Below are 16,255 nucleotides of genomic sequence, written 5' to 3'. Positions count from 1 at the left end.
AACAGAAATTGTGTGGCAGCGGCGTGGCAGCAGCAGGAGGCCCCATTAGCTAAAGTGGTGCTTCAGGTTAAGAACAGTTTCAGGTTAAGAACGGACCTCCAGAACGAATTAAGTACGTAACCAGAGGTACCACTGTACCACCCTTCTATATTTCTATATACAAGGTGGTTTATGGCAACAAAATATACAGCAAAGAACACACACCTTATCATAATCTGATCCAATACAAAAAGTCATAATAAAGCGTAACTTTAAAATGGAACAACTTAAATCAAATCAAATAATTTTCAAAAAAACTAGTAGAATATAATAGGAAACAATAAAATTCAAGTCTCAAAACATCAGCAAATAATAATTAAGCAGAAATTCACTCTTAACAGCTACAATAAATAATGACTAAACTATGATCTATAAAAATAACTCCCAGTCACAATGCATAAAATACCACAATACATACAAAACCATGTAAAAGGGTCAATTTGAGAAACAATTTGATTGTTTCCTTCCCGCAGAGGGGAAGGAGTGTCAAAGCAGTCTCCCCCCAGTGGCAGTGCTGGCCGCTGCATTTGGCTCCGCCCCCAGCTCCTCGCAGCGTTCTGATGTCACGCATGCAACGATGCCCGCCCCCATCACCCTCACAAACTGGCCCCTCTGCTGTATTGTGAATTGAGCCTTGTTTCCTCCAGAAGTTTCTCCTTGGTTCAGCATATAATACGTTATTCTGACAAGGTTGCTTTGAAGGAAAACGTACATCAAGGTCTTTTACGTTAACCTCTTAACTCCCAGTGAAATGCCTATTGATTGCAATGAAGTATGTGGCCCGAACACCTAACCCTTCTCTTTTTTACTTGGTGAATAATTGCTCTGTTAGGGCTAATTATCTTCATTTGTTTCTTGCAAACCTTTTATATTTTTCCACTCCCACTTCTAGATCTGGAACCTGCTCCTGGATTTGTTTGTTTTGAGGTGGGAGGGTTTTGAATATCTAGCTGATTCTCAGCCATGGCTGACGCTGAGAATTACATTTTCCAGGAGACTATGTGATCATCCACTTACACATAGCCCTGTCACCACACCGTCATTTCCCAGTGGGAGAGAATTCTCAGAAAGCAAACAACAGTTCCCCCCCACAAAAAAACTTACTAATTACCAGGTCAATTCAGAATTGATATGAGCATTCACTCATTGCTATCTAGCTCATTCAACTCTTCATGATCATAATATCGATCTGAGGAACAGAATGTATAGAGTTTGGGGTGAGGGGTGGAGAGAAAGAATTGTGTCACATTAAACCCTCTTCATTATGTAATCATTTTTCAAATTAAAAAATGGATAAGCAAAGACTGTATTCTTTGAAACCTCTGTAGTGATTGGCTAATATTATGATGAACATGAGCCCTCTCTAGCCATTGGCTGAACTGCTTGAGTGCCACGGAATGTTTGTGACCATTCCAAATGCTCAGAATTAAGTGGGGAGAGGGAACTGCCAGCAGACAGTGTCTAGGGACATATTGGTCTATGAAGTTAATGGAAAAGGATGCTGCAATAAGAGAAACACTTACATCAACTACTATACCATGCCTGGCTGTGCACATATTCCTATTTTACTCTGCCATCCCACAGCTGGCATTAGCCACAATCCATATCGCTTCATCCATATCTGTGACGTTAGCCACAATCTATATCCAGTCTGTCATTTCTTAAGAATTACAGTCGTACCTCGGAAGTCGAACGGAATCCGTTTGGAAGTCCGTTCGACTTCCAAAGCATTCAGAAACCAAGGCACAGCTTCCGATTGGAACCTGCAGAACCTGCGTTGGACGTTTGGGTTCCAAAGAACATTCACAAACCGGAACACTCACTTCCAGGTTTGCGGTGTTCTGGAGCCAAAATGTTTGGCTCGCAAGGCATTTGACCTTGAAGGTACGAGTGTACTATATTTTAATGCATTTCACCCCAAAACCAGCTTCGAGCTGAATTGAGAAAAAAAGGACAACCTAGCTGCATATTAAGCTAGTAAGGTGTACACAGCTTGTGTTGTGAATATTGTCTGAGTTTGAGAGTAGTATGTGAATAGTATACCCTGTGAGCATTTTCTGTAACTCAGTACACAGGGTAAGTGTGTGTACGTGAATAAGACAGTGTATGAGAGAGCGAAGAGGGAATGGGCAATGAAAAAGATTCTGCATACAGGAAAATTATGCATTAATTTTTGGAGATATCTACTTCTGTATTCACATTTAAATGTTTTCTGCTCTTCCCCTACCTAGCATGCATTAAATCCCATTACCGAAATTAGATTATATGATTTACATTTTATTTGTTTAATGGATGGAAATGAAATAAAACCAGGAAGGGGATGTTAATAATTACACAGGGAAAGCATTAAGCTGTAAATGTTTGCTTTTAAAAGCATTTTTGCTGAAACGACTTTTTTTTTCAAGGCACTGGAAAACTTTGCTTTAAAACCCCCCCAGGGAAAATAAAATAAAATGTATTTTATAGACGATGGGAAAGGCACATGTATGAATCCTGCAGTTCTAGGGACCTGTCCACATATCTTGGGGTTTCCAATGCAATTTTCTTGTGTGCACCCAGGACTGAGGCCTGGCTGCTGTGCAGCAGAATGAGGCCAAATTTAGATGGGACCATGGCGGGGGTGAGGGCAGTAGATGGAGGTAGTAATTCATGTCTGGATGGTGCAGTAAGATGTCCCGGGCCAGGACTAGAGGACATTTTGGCTCCACTGGTTTGTTTGCATAGCCCTGACCTCCCCGCCAGCTCTCCTCCCAGAAGGCAGCAACAGCTGGGAGATCAGGTAATGGCTGCCACCCCATCCCATCTTCTGCTGCTGCCAAATTACGTGGGCAAAACATGGAGTTTGCAATCTCCTTTTGCCATCTAAGTTTGACGCTGGTATCAAGAATGGAAAGGCAAATGTCTTCAGAAGAAGAAAAAACCATGGAACGGAAAATGGCAAAGTTAAGCAGGGCTGGACATGAGAAACTGCAATTCCACATAGCCGCTGAATTTCACATACTGATTAGAAACTGAATCTTTTTCTCCAGGCCTTCAGTTTTAAATTATCCAAACACAAGTTTGTCTTGGCACCTTGTACAAAGAGTTTATTCAAACATGAGAAATGTGTTTGTTTTTTAAATGGAATTATTATGATGCTGAAGGATTACATTATGGGACAGGACAACAGGAACATGTTATTAGAGCGCCACATGAGCTAACTGAATTTCAGCCCATTGGGTTGCTGTTTCTCTTTTTCAAGACAAATGGTTCTGTAAGCTCCATTGTACTGTACATAATGTACAGCAATGTTTGATTCCAAAATTGCCACTAAACTACCACCTGCTGTCACAGCAGAAACAACCCTTTGCAGAGCCAAGGTAATTCCTAAATATGTCTCCTGGAAGCCAGAACTGAATCTGAGCATGTAACGTACAAAGCTCACTCAGCCAGTCTATGGGGAAGGAATCATCAACAAACAATACATCTGCAGCAAACCAACCACTTGAAGAATACAAAACAGAATAACGGGGAGCCAGTATACTGAGAGGGAAGAATTTAGAAGGGTCATTTTAACATTATAAAACCGGAGTTTTCCGACTTTGTCCTCCATCACCTAAGAAAGGACAATAGTATCTGGTTTATATGGGCTGTGCTGTGCACTGGATTCAGCCAAATCTTCAACCAAATGGGCTGATTTGAGGAAATATGGGCTTCATCCAAATGGGCTGGAGATAGTCAGGGCTTTTTTTCAGCCTGAGCTCACCTCTCAGGTGGGCGCCATTGCCATTACCAGAGAACAAGGGAGAAGTTCATGATGAGTTCCAGCACCTCTTTTTCTAGAAAAATGGCACCGGAGATAGTCCTGGATTGGCATGGTTTGGGTTGGGCTGCCCATAGCAGGAAGAAGGAGAAGCAATGGAAAGATCTAGTTGAGTAGGAGGGACCAGCCAGACTGGCTGCATCTTCCTGGGGGAAAATGGAGTTGGGTGGCGGATGCCTTTCGATGTTGCAGGTGAAGTTTTTCCTAGTATTTTCCTGTTACTTGTCTTGTCTACCAAGCGCTTGCCAGAGGCACTGTGGCCACATCAGAAAATATTAATTAGGGATTTATAAACGTTTACGGACCTGCATTTCTACGGCACCTCACTTGGTGGGGCCACGACTGCTGCACAGACTTCAAAACTAGATTTCTTTAAAGAAGTGAACAAAACAGGTCCACAGAACCAGGCTGTCAGCAGACAAGGACTAGATGACCCCCCAGAAACAGAAAACACAAGGAAGGTGGTAGTGGGAGGATTCCCTTGGGGTTATTTTGTGTTACAAATTTAAAAATCAATCAGCTGATCAATTAACATAGCCTTTTAATCACCTGACAGCGCTAGGGGGGAAAGAAGAGAGCCGTTTCCACAAACTCTCTCCATCTCTCTCTGTAGTAGTGATCCTGTTTGAATCCGCAGGGAAATAACAGGCCAGTCAATTTCCTGGCATGCAGATTTGCAGGCCGTTGCATCAGAAATTACAGCACATCACTTCACATTACTTTGCATGAAGCATGGCCCAGCATCAACATCCATTCCCCATACAGCGAGTAACAAAATTGTTTCATGCCCGTTTAACTCCCCTGCATTCTTTAATTAAAGATTAAAGCCAAGCCATTCGTTGTGGGGCTACTGCGAGATTTTAAAAATTCACTTTCCCCCCTCGACGTAACAAATTAATTTACGGACTGGAAGCACTTGCTCTTTCGGAGTATTTTATGTCTACATCAGAAGTATTCAAAACAGAGGAAGCTTCCATAGATTAATGTTTGTAGCGCAAATTATGGAAGCTCTCTGTTGTGGAGATTTATGGAGCCTTCTGCTGAACCCAGACACGAGTTTGTGCTGCGTAGTGACTGTGAACTAGTAGGTTCCGGGATCAAATCCCACCTGCCAGTGTGGTGTAGTGGTTAAGAGCGGTAGTCTCCTAATCTGGTGAACCGGGTTCGCGTCTCTGCTCCTCCACATGCAGCTGCTGGGTGACCTTGGGCCAGTCACGCTTCTCTGAAGTCTCTCAGCCCCACTCACCTCACAGAGTGTTTGTTGTGGGGGAGGAAGGGAAAGGAGAATGTTAGCCGCTTTGAGACTCCTGAAGGGGAGTGAAAGGCAGGATATCAAATCCAAACTCCTCCTCCTCCTCCTCCTCCTCCTCCTCTTCTTCTTCTTCTTCTTCTGCATTTGTGCAAGTTTGGAGATGACTCACCCACGCCAAGGCTTGATGTTTTGAATGAAGGATCACAATGAATGGGATAGAAGAGGAGGCAAATGCCTCCTGAAAAAAGCCAGCACCTGAAATGTATTGGCAACTGCAGTTTTCAATAAAATGTTCTATTCCCAACATTTCCCCCCATTGTTGTTGTTGTTTTTCATCCAGTTCCCTTTTCCTCCCAATGCTTGGGAAAAAACATCACCCAATGTTAACTAAACTAATAAACGCTTCTGTATTGATTCTGTGATATCTGAGAACACTTTCCCTGGATAAACATGGCATGGCAACATGACTGGTCTGAGCAATTTTTCCTTCTTATGAGGGCCAGTCGATTTATCAGCAGCTTCACAATTAGTGAATGGAGTCCGCAGCATCTAAAAAGACCCAGATGGCAGTAATGTACCAGGGCAGGAAGCCAAGCGCTCCAGATGTTTCAACGGAAGCTGCGGACAGGCTCAATCGGCAGCCTCTTCTCCTAAACAAAAATAGTATTCACTGTTACTTGTTTACCCAAGTGCCTTTCTTCCACCTTAACACAGCGGCGAGGGCGGCTGGCATTGAGCAATAGCAATCGTTCAGCTTCCATAAATATAAATATACCTGCCAGGTGACCTTCTAAAGCTGCTGCTGCTGCTGCTGCTTCTGCTTCTGCTTCTGCTTCTGCTGCTGCTGCTGCTGCTGCTGCTGCTTCTTCTTCTTCTTCTTCTTCTTCTTCTTCTTCTTCTTCTTCTTCTTCTCTTCTTATGCCTTATAGGATGGATTCACAGTGAAATCCATGCCTTGCTTCTTGCTGCCATATCCTGCTGACTGTTACCCTCTTTTTTAAAAAATAAATATTTATTAAAATTTTCACAGTATTACATAATGAAAAAGAAAAAAGAAAAAATACAAAATAAAAAACAGTTAAAAATAATTCCATCTTTTCGTCACTTATCTTTCATTTACTTGTTTCCTGGACCTCCTCATACCTCCCTTTTTTGTATTCCAGTTCAATTTATTAGTTCAGCAATTCCTTTCCCTCCTTATTTTATCCTAATCTTTAATCTTAATATATTATAGCATTAAATTTTTACCTATTAAAAATCCAATTTTTCCATATTCTTTTATACCATTACAGCTAGAAACCACTTAACTTCAATCGAGCATCATTCTAACATTCATTAATTTTGCAATATTTCTGTAAATAGTCTTTAAATTTCTTCCAATCTTCTTCCACCGACTCTGACTGTTACCCTCTGAGAACCAGTGTGGTGGAGTGGTTAAGAGCGATAGACTCGTAATCTGGGGAACCGGGTGTAGGATGTGAAACACAAAAGCAGTCAAGTACAACATTCCTAGAGTGAACATGTTTGCACATGGGGAGGAATGTTTGTCCAGCCAGCAGGTAAACTTCCTGTTTCCTTCTGGGCTGGGACGGACTTCCTCTGCATGTGACTAGAGGTGGGTGTGGCCTCACCTATGCAGGTAACGACAATAGCACAGGGCAAGGCAGCCATCTCTCTCTCTTTCACCACATGCATTGAAGAAACAACATCTACTAAGCCAAAGATGCCCTCTTTGCTTCCAGCCAAGAGAGAACAAAGGGACTGTCTTCTTATGAAATAGATTCCAAGTGTATGTTACTTCATTAAGCTAGGTCTGCCTTCTGGGATCTGATTGTGAACAGAATGTGAGTATACTTTTTATACTTTTGAAAAAGACTGTGTCGTCTCTTATATTTTATGAGGGAATAAGGGGAAAATACCAGAACAGTTATTATAGAGGCTTTAGCAAGCCTGAGCAAACACATCTGTTGCAAAGCTTAAAATAAGGGGAATGTTACTCTGCTGAAATTGTGGAACTTGTTAACACAAGTTGAATAACAATATAATCAGACAATATATCCTCTCCTGCATCCCTGAACATTCCCACAAAGGGTTCGCATCTCCACTCCTCCACATGCAGCTGCTGGGTGACCTTGGGCCAGTCACACTTCTCTGAAGTCTCTCAGCCTCATTCACCTCACAGAGTGTTTGTTGTGGGGGAGGAAGGGAAAGGAGATTGTTAGCCGCTTTGAGACTCCTTAGGGTAGTGAGAAAGCGGGATATCAAATCCAAACTCTTCTTCTACTTCTTCTACACTCTGGTTCAGATTAGTCCCTCCTCTCCCCCCCCCCGGATCTTTCCCAGCATCCTCAGGGCCTTTCTACTTATTCTGTGTTATTCAGGAGGGCAGCTTCCAGATGCATATGTATAATACACAAAAGGGAATTTGCAGATCTACTCTGTATACCGCAGGAGATAGCTGCTCTCCAGTGTTTTGCGCCCTTTCCAATGGATTTGAAAGGCAAGGAAATGTATGCAGACCCATCCTTGATATTAGTAGCAGTTAGTTAGGATCTCCTTGTTATGGAAATCAGAGGCCAGAGGTGTGATGATGGGGTAAAGACCTGCTTGCTTAAAATAGCTAAGGGAGGGAAATTAAAATGCTTTCCATATCCACTGTTGCAGTTCCTTGAAGGCCTCAACTGATATGGTTTCGCCACACATACAAAAGAGGCCCTGAATAATATGCAAGAAATTCCAGCAGTTTGCAGAAGGGAAGAGAATTACTGCCATGGCATATTTACCAATTACAGATGTTGTGAAAGTTAGACCATGTGTTTACTGTTAAACAGAAATCAGAAGAGCCCAAAGAGGGAGAAGTGAATGCAGTATTTCCTAATAGTAATAACAACATTTTTATTATTTGTACCCAGCACATCTAACTGGGTTGCCTCAGCCACTCTGGGCAGCTTCCAATATATATATATATATATATATATATATATATATATATATATGCTTTCGTAGATTTTCACGGGTACAGGAATGCAGGTTTTGGTGTCTTCGGGTGTCTTCCCGTGTAAGAGTCGGGGTGTCTGTGCGACGTTTCGACGAGGTCTCACTCGTCATCTTCAGGCTGGTGCTTTCGGCTTCTTGTTACTGGAACAGAGCAGAATCTGGTGTTTGAGTTCCTATAAATACTGTTGAGGGGTTTTTTCTTCCTCTCTTTTCCAACACATGAAAGAAACAGGACACGAAATTAATTTTGCAGATTCCAAATTGCTCTTTAACATGGAACATCACCACAAGAGAATAATCATGGAAGCCATCGAGATAGAGAAACACCCTCACAACATGAACAAGCGTGACGACACGTCCCGCCTGCCAGACATCTGGAAATTAGCCCTCCCCACAAAAACCGACACCAGAACCAGAGGCACACAGAACGCCGTCACCAATCAACCACACCAGACCCAAACCCAGACCCTCTCCACAGACATATTACAGACTCCATCCAGTAGCCAAACTATAGTGGCACCTCCGGATGCTGCACCCCCCTGCAATCCCTACACAGATCTGGCTGGCACAAGGCACAAAACCACAGCTCGCCCCTATACACGAAGCCAAGCCAGAGCACAACTAAATGCAGCACAGCCATCTTCTCAGAAAAACTCTTCACAAGCTCAAGAGGTCAAGACACGAAAGCTTTAGCAACTAATCTACACTTAATGACCCACCCAGTGGTATTCAGAATATCACTCATGAAATCACTCAAGATATCCCTCAAGTAATTAAGGAACAAAAGAAGAAAAGGCACACTAATCTAGGAACTTCCTCTCTGCCCAGAACGTTGGAGGCTATACACCACACCCCTCAACAGTATTTATAGGAACTCAAACACCAGATTCTGCTCTGTTCCAGTAACACGGGAAGACACCCGAAGACACAGACACCCCGACTCTTACACGGGAAGACACCCGAAGACACCAAAACCTGCATTCCTGTACCCGTGAAAATCTACGAAAGCATATATATATATATATATATATATATATATACACCATCATAATTTATTATTTCTACCCCGCCCATCTGGCTGGATTTCATAATAAAACATTACACATTAAAAAGCTTCCCTATACAGGGTTGCCGTCAGATGTCTTCTAAACATTATAAATTTACTCATCTCCTTGTCATCTGATGGGAGGGAGTTCCACAGGGTGTGCACCACTACCGAGGATGCCCTCTGCCTGACTCCCTGCAGCTTCACTTCTCTCACCAAGGGAACTGCCAGAAGGCCCTCGGAGCTGAATCTCAGTGTCTGGTCTAAACGATGTGTCTAAACGATGGTGACACAGGAAGACAAATTAGGCAAGACCTTTGCTAGTTAAATAATGCTTGCTTTCATCAACTAAAAGGCAAATGACAACCAGTTAAAATTTAAATGTACCTGCCTACCATGGGGAACTTTTGAATAAGTGGACAGTCAACCTTCTTAGAAGCCTAGCCATTCCTTCAGATCTTCAGTGAAGGGGTTCTTGTGAGCTTCCCCATCATCTGAGGAGAGGGCCTTTTTGGTGGTGGTGCCCCAGTTGTGGCAGACTCTCTCCAGAGACATTTGCCTGGCACCTACCTTTCTGTTCTTTTAGCACCAAGTACTCCCTCCCTCCACCGAGCTTTTTAGATGCAGTTTTAATCCTACGTCCTGTTTTGTACAGCTTTTATGTTATGGAACATAGGAAATGGGCTTGCTGCTATCTCAGTATTGTCTACACTGACCAGGGTTTCAGAGGACTTCCCAGCACAAACTGGAATTTCTTAGCATTGAACCTGGGCCCTACTGCATCCAAGCAGATATTCCCATCACTCAGCTATAGTCCTATCCCTGGTTTTGTGGCTATGTTTATTACCGTATTTTTCACTCTATAAGACACACTTTTTCCTTCCTAAAAAGTAAGGGGAAATGTTTGTGCATCTTATGGAGCGAATGCAGGCTGCACAGCTATCCCAGAAGCCAGAACAGCAAGAGGGATCGCTGCTTTCGCTGTGCAGTGCAGCGCTAAAGAGGTGCTGTGCAGAGAGGGAGAGCTGCGCAGCGCCCCTTCAGCAAAGCGGGAGGAGAAAAAGAGCCCCTTCCATTTCTCCTCCGACTTTGCTGGAGAGGCACTGTGCAGAGAGGGAGAGAATATTTTTTTCTCTTGTTCTCCTCCTCTAAAACTAGGTGTGTCTTATGGTCGGGTACGTCTTATAGAGCGAAAAATACAGTATTTTTTGTCTTTATGTTTTGATGCTTTGATTTTTGTATCTTAATCTTTTGTTGGAAGCCGCCCAGAGTAGATGTGGAAACCCAGCCAGATGGGCAGGGTATAAATAATAATAAGTTGTTGTTGTTGTTGTTGTTGTTGTTATGGTCCCCCCCCCCGTCAAGCACCCAGGAATATGAATGAATGTTAATGCAAGGAACATCAGTCCAAGTTGAAGTATCTTTTTTTTGTGGGGAAGGAAGATTTATGAGTCATTATCAAATGTTTTTATCTAGTCCTTTTGTCAGGACACAGAAACACTTCTCTCATTTTCAAGATCAGGCCAGCCACTTGCAACCTGGCCAGGTGAGAACATTTCCCTCCTTTCCGTAGTGATAGTTTGTTTTTTCTTGCTGAAGATGCAGGGTTAGAAATCAATTTATGAGAACCATCCTGCATTTTCCCCTTCCCAAGAAGATTATCGATCAGGCAAGCAGTTGTCTTTCAAAAGTGCAAGTCAGCAAAGCAGCAGCAGAGCAGGAGGACCAATGGCACATTAAAGAGCAATGTCCATTGCAGCATTAGTGCCTAATATATTTTTACCGCACGTTAGGGTGGGAGGGTGCTGGAATCAGTGGCAGGATTCCAAGTGAACCTTAAAGCAAAACTTAACACAATGTTAAATAGCTGTTTACTGGGGGGGGGGGAGAGAGAGTAGGGTTAACAGTGTTCCCGACAATGGGAGGTTAAAACAGCAGCTATGTATTGTATCCATTTCATTCACCTGTATGAATTCTTACCCTTTCCACTGCTCCTTTTGTTATTCTTTCACCCATCAGTAGGGTCACCGATTTATATTGTAAGGGAGCAAGCCAACCAAGCCCTACTCAGAGTAGACCCATTGAAATTAATGAAGTCCTGCCACTTTGCGTTAAAAGCCCTGGAGAGGGAGTGAGAATGGGAGAAAGGGATGTCACGCTCATAGCAGCAGAGTCAAGGTATAGATAATAACAAGGCCAATCTGTCAGGACCCTGGACAGATCACCATGAAAGGGGTTGGCTGAAACTCTCTGTTCCAGGGGTTTGGTTTTTAAAAAATATTTTTTATTAGAAATTTAAACAAAACATATTATCTTAAAACATATCATCCTTAATTCCCCCCTTTCCCCCCATAAAACAACCCACTCTCCCCTCCCCCCCGACTTCCCTCAGTTCCAATCTCTGGTTTCTCTATAAATGCTATTCTCTGCATGTTACATAATTGTATAAACCCTTAATTTATCTGACTGGTTATTATCAATAAAAAGTTTGTGAGTGTTTATTCAAAGCCTGCCAAGGAGTCCAGTTCACTTTGTTGCATCTTTAAATACTTTGTAAAAGGTTCCCATTCATCTTTAAAATCACAGTTATCCTTGTCCCCTAGTTTATGTGTCAACTTTGCCCATTCTGCATAGTCCATCAGTTTCTCTTGCCATAGTTCTTTAGTCGTCTGTTCCCAGGTGTTAAAGCAGGCATAGGCAAACTCAGCCCTCCAGATGTTTTGGGACTACAACTCCCATCATCCCTAGCTAACAGGACCAGTGGTCAGAGATGATGGGGATTGTAGTCCCAAAACATCTGGAGGGCCGGAGATGCCTGCTCTAAAGGTCATTGCTTGATTCTGCAGCTGTCAGCTCCTTCTTGTGTAGGGACAGTGAGGAATGCCATGTATGGTCAGAGGCGGGTACACCTCTGAGTTTGACGAATCAGGTAAAGTCACATCTTCCAGATGTGGATTCTGGAGTGGATCAGGGTCACTGGGTACCTGAGCTCCCCAACCATGTCTTTCTTCATCTAAGCTGGAGGGGATTGAGGCCAGAGAACATGACACCATGACTGAAAGTAAGAAAAATGAAGGTGGCAGGAATAGAGACACAGGGGGCAACTGACCCCATTTGGTTCTGAACCTGCCTACCACTGGCTAAGGACCACAACTAAAACTGGCATGTGGTCACCAACATATGATGTTGGGAAACTGTGTACGTGCAGCTACTCACACAGAGTCAATTAAGGTTTGGCAGAAAGCCAGAAGGCAATCTGAAGGAGTAAGTCTGCCTGGTGATAACAGAGACATGGAGACCGCTCCCTGATTGGTCAAGCTCTCTCAAGGGAGTGATAATTAATGGCCTACTAACTGTTAGTTCATTGTTCATAGTTCTGTGTAAGTGTAGGAGTTGTGAGTCGTGTCAGAGAGAGCTAGCAAAAGATCTGTGTTCTGTTCCTGTAAATAGTCCACTGTATATAATAAACACCTAACTACAAGTTCCTGGTTCCTGCTTCGTCTATCCTGTCTGCAGCCAAGTTGCCAATTGCTTCCATGGATTCTGCGTTGACTCTGCTAGGTCTCGCTAAGGTCCTGCAACTAGTCGGAAAGTTGCAAAACACCAAATAGGTTTTGCCATTATATGACCCCCAACGGAATGCAAAAAAAATAATATGGCTTCTTTGTTTTTGAGATCCTGCAAATCATGGCAGCATGTGTGTGTCAGTGACCTTGCATACCTGGAACCATCCAAGAATCTTTCTCATAATCCCTTCTGTAGCTACAAAACCCTGATGCATTGCAGCCCTATCAGCGTTGACCCTGGAATCATTGGAAAGTCTCAAATCATTACCAAACATTTCTCCCATACTACTCCCTAATCAAAGGCACACGGTGTATTAATGCCTTTGCTTGGTAAAGTTTCCTGATGGATCTCTTCCTTGTGGTTCGCTATAGACCATTTTTCAGAGTAGAATGTTATCGCTCCCACTATGCAGGGTCAGCAAGAATTTGATATGAGCATTCATCTACAAGCTCTGCTTAGATTCCCTTTAATAGACATAGTCAGCGCTTTGCTCATTCCTCATTTGCCCTGCTCCTTGGTGCTATTCTAAGCATGGATCAGATTTTGCCATCCCTTGACAAGGAAGTGGAGTCTTGTTTATTTACATGGCGCAAGTGCCAGACGGCAGCCTCGATAGCAGGGGATCCATTGCCAGTTACCTCCAAGAAGCATAGCCAAATTGCATCCAGGATGAACCAAACCCTCTCCCTGGGCCTTAGGACCATCCCAGCCCTGCTGCTGCCTCATCCCGTATCATTTTGGTAACACCTCACAATCCCATTCATTTCCCCTCCGAGTCTTATGCAAGGCTGAAATGATATAAGATAGGAGGGACTACTGGTTGACATCTGTTATGTACTGAGTTGAATAGGATCCAAAATGCAGCAGTCTGATTGGTCCTAGAACATTAGGATCCAGAATGCAGCAGTCTGATTGGCCCACAGGAGCCACCCAATCTAGCTCCAGGTGGAAGTGAATCTGCAACCTGATTGGCCTACAGGAGAATCCCGGAATTAACCAATCACATGGGGCTCATTGTGTAATAATGTATATAAAGCAGACATTCTGGGGGAACTTCCATTCCTCCTCACCACTATGAGCTGAAGAAAGAGTATGAAATCCACTCTTGACTCCGAATAAATTTCAGCATCCTTCAGTTCTCTTATCTCCTGCAGTACTGACAAGTTGCAGGTCAAATTAGGCTACCAGAGGCACAACCTAAGAGCCCCACCAGGTGAGCCAGGAGCCAATACAGTCCCACTTGACCCTAGACCATTACCTTTATTCTACACAAGGAGTCTTCTAGTGATATGATCCTGGCAGCCTTAAGTTGTGCTAGCCATTCTTCTTCCCGGTAGTTGCTGATTCAGTGTTAAGTACAGTAATTTAATTCACTGAAATTGCCAATGCTTGTATCCATTACCATGTGTTTGAATTTGATTGGTTGGTAATTGAATTTTAGAGAGTTCTCATGTCACTGGCTAACATCAGTCATGTGGGAGGTATCTAGTGAAGGAGAGACTCCATTTTATGTGAAGTAAGATGACTGTGTTTCAGAATCCACTGTGACCAGTGCTAAGTGGAACTGAGTGTTTGAGTGCTTCTGTGCTTGAAAGAAAAAGCAAAACGGAAGAAGACAGTAAAATGGAAATCTCTCATAAGAGCTGCAAGGCATGGCCTGAGATACAGAAAGTTGAGTGCTAAGCTCCGGAAAGAGAGGAAAATACTGTTGTTTGGAAGTTAGAAGAGACTATAAGCCCATGCTTGGACAGGCATGTGACTGTAAATATTATGTTTTAATTCGTCTGTAAGTTTCTGTAGGGACGTGGGTGGCGCTGTGGGTAAAACCACAGAGCCTAGGACTTGCCGATCGCATGGTCGGCGGTTCGAATCCCCGCGGCGGGGTGAGCTCCCGTCTTCGGTCCCAGCTCCTGCCCACCTAGCAGTTCGAAAGCACCCTTAAAGTGCAAGTAGGTAAATAGGTACCGCTTACCTAGCGGGAAGGCAAACGGCGTTTCCGTGTGCTGCGCTGGTGCTGGTTCGCCAGAGCAGCTTCGTCACGCTGGCCACATGACCCGGAAGTGTCTCCGGACAGCGCTGGCTCCCGGCCTCTTAAGTGAGATGGGCGCACAACCCTAGAGTCGGACACGACTGGCCCGTACGGGCAGGGGTACCTTTACCTTTACCTAAGTTTCTGCAAGTAAAGTTTTTGAATGTTAAAGTCTGGACATTGGTTTAATTTCCAAAGAAGGGTGTCAGCCATATATACGAACTTCTTAGCTGTTTTTGCTACCCTTCCTTCAACACTGAGGACCCCAAATGTCTGCAAAGAATATCCTGCTTGCCCCCAACCCATCTTCATACCAGTTGCCATCTCATAATCTTGACCATACCTCCTTGCCTTTGACCCCTACTTGACTATCAACTTGCTCATTCTGTCCTTGGGGCTGTAACCCCATTACCACTTCTTATGCTGATTCTCAGTGAACCTGGGCAGTTTCTCACTTCCAGAGCCATGCAGAGGAAGGTCAAAGTCATCTGGTATGAGGCTGCAACTGCTCTTGGAGGTCTTCAGTGAGGTCCCTCCTCCAGCTGCCCCCCTTGAATTGCTGCCCAGGTCACATTACACAGCCTTTTGTGTGAGTAACCACGGTGGGGCTATGAGAGTTAGATTGTGCCGTGATTGACGCAAGCGCTGCAGCCGAATGCTGTGCTATGTCAGCTTAAAGGAGATGGCTGCTTTGACTCCATCAGAAGTGTCAACCCCTTGCCATAGAGACTGATGATTCCTCACGCCTTATTCGGCTGCATCTGGAGAGGGTAGACTAAATGCAGCTGAGCTGAGCTGAGCTGATTTGAAGCCAATTGCGCACAAAGCTAAATGGCGGCGGCCACCAGGCCTTGTGATCTGAATATGTGATCTGAATTTCCAACATGGATGCAGGTTCAATTTCCCTGTAGCAACATCCCCTACACTCCCAGCCTATGTCACTTCTGCCACATGAACATATGAAGTTGTCTTATACTGAGACACATTGCCTGGTATTGTCTACCCTGACAGCCACAGGCTCACTGGGAAGTCAGGCCATGGCTTTCTCAGCACCTGTTACCTGAGATCCTTTAACTAGAGATGTTGATGATTGATTTTTTTATAAATGCAAAGCATTCCTATACATCCTCAAAGAATGACTTCTCCCAATGATTTCTGCAGATTGTAGTCAGGGTGTTGATGGGTTCTCTCCCCCCCCCTTAGTTTTCTACCCACCAACCGCAAACAACAATTCCCAAGCCTCCCTAAGATGAGAGAATGACTGTTAAACTAGTTAAAGTCTAGTGTGTGGATATGCCCATGATGTTTTTCCTATATAGATTATTCCAGGATCCATTGATGCAGCTGATAAGCCAGGCTACCGACAACATCAGATGTGTTTTTCACAACCTCCATGTGGTGAAAATATTGCAATGTTTTCTTTTAGATTCCACCTGGAGGCCTTAATTTTGGCCTTCATAACATCAGCGATTGACAGAAAAATACAAAGCAAATTGCTTGTTTCTATTTCATAGAAGGTTGTTT

This window comes from Podarcis vaucheri, assembly GCF_965113315.1.
Source record: "Podarcis vaucheri genome assembly, chromosome: 9".
Classification (NCBI taxonomy): domain Eukaryota; kingdom Metazoa; phylum Chordata; class Lepidosauria; order Squamata; family Lacertidae; genus Podarcis; species Podarcis vaucheri.
The sequence above is the reverse complement of the archived record's forward strand: the minus strand, read 5'-3'. Positions refer to the sequence as shown.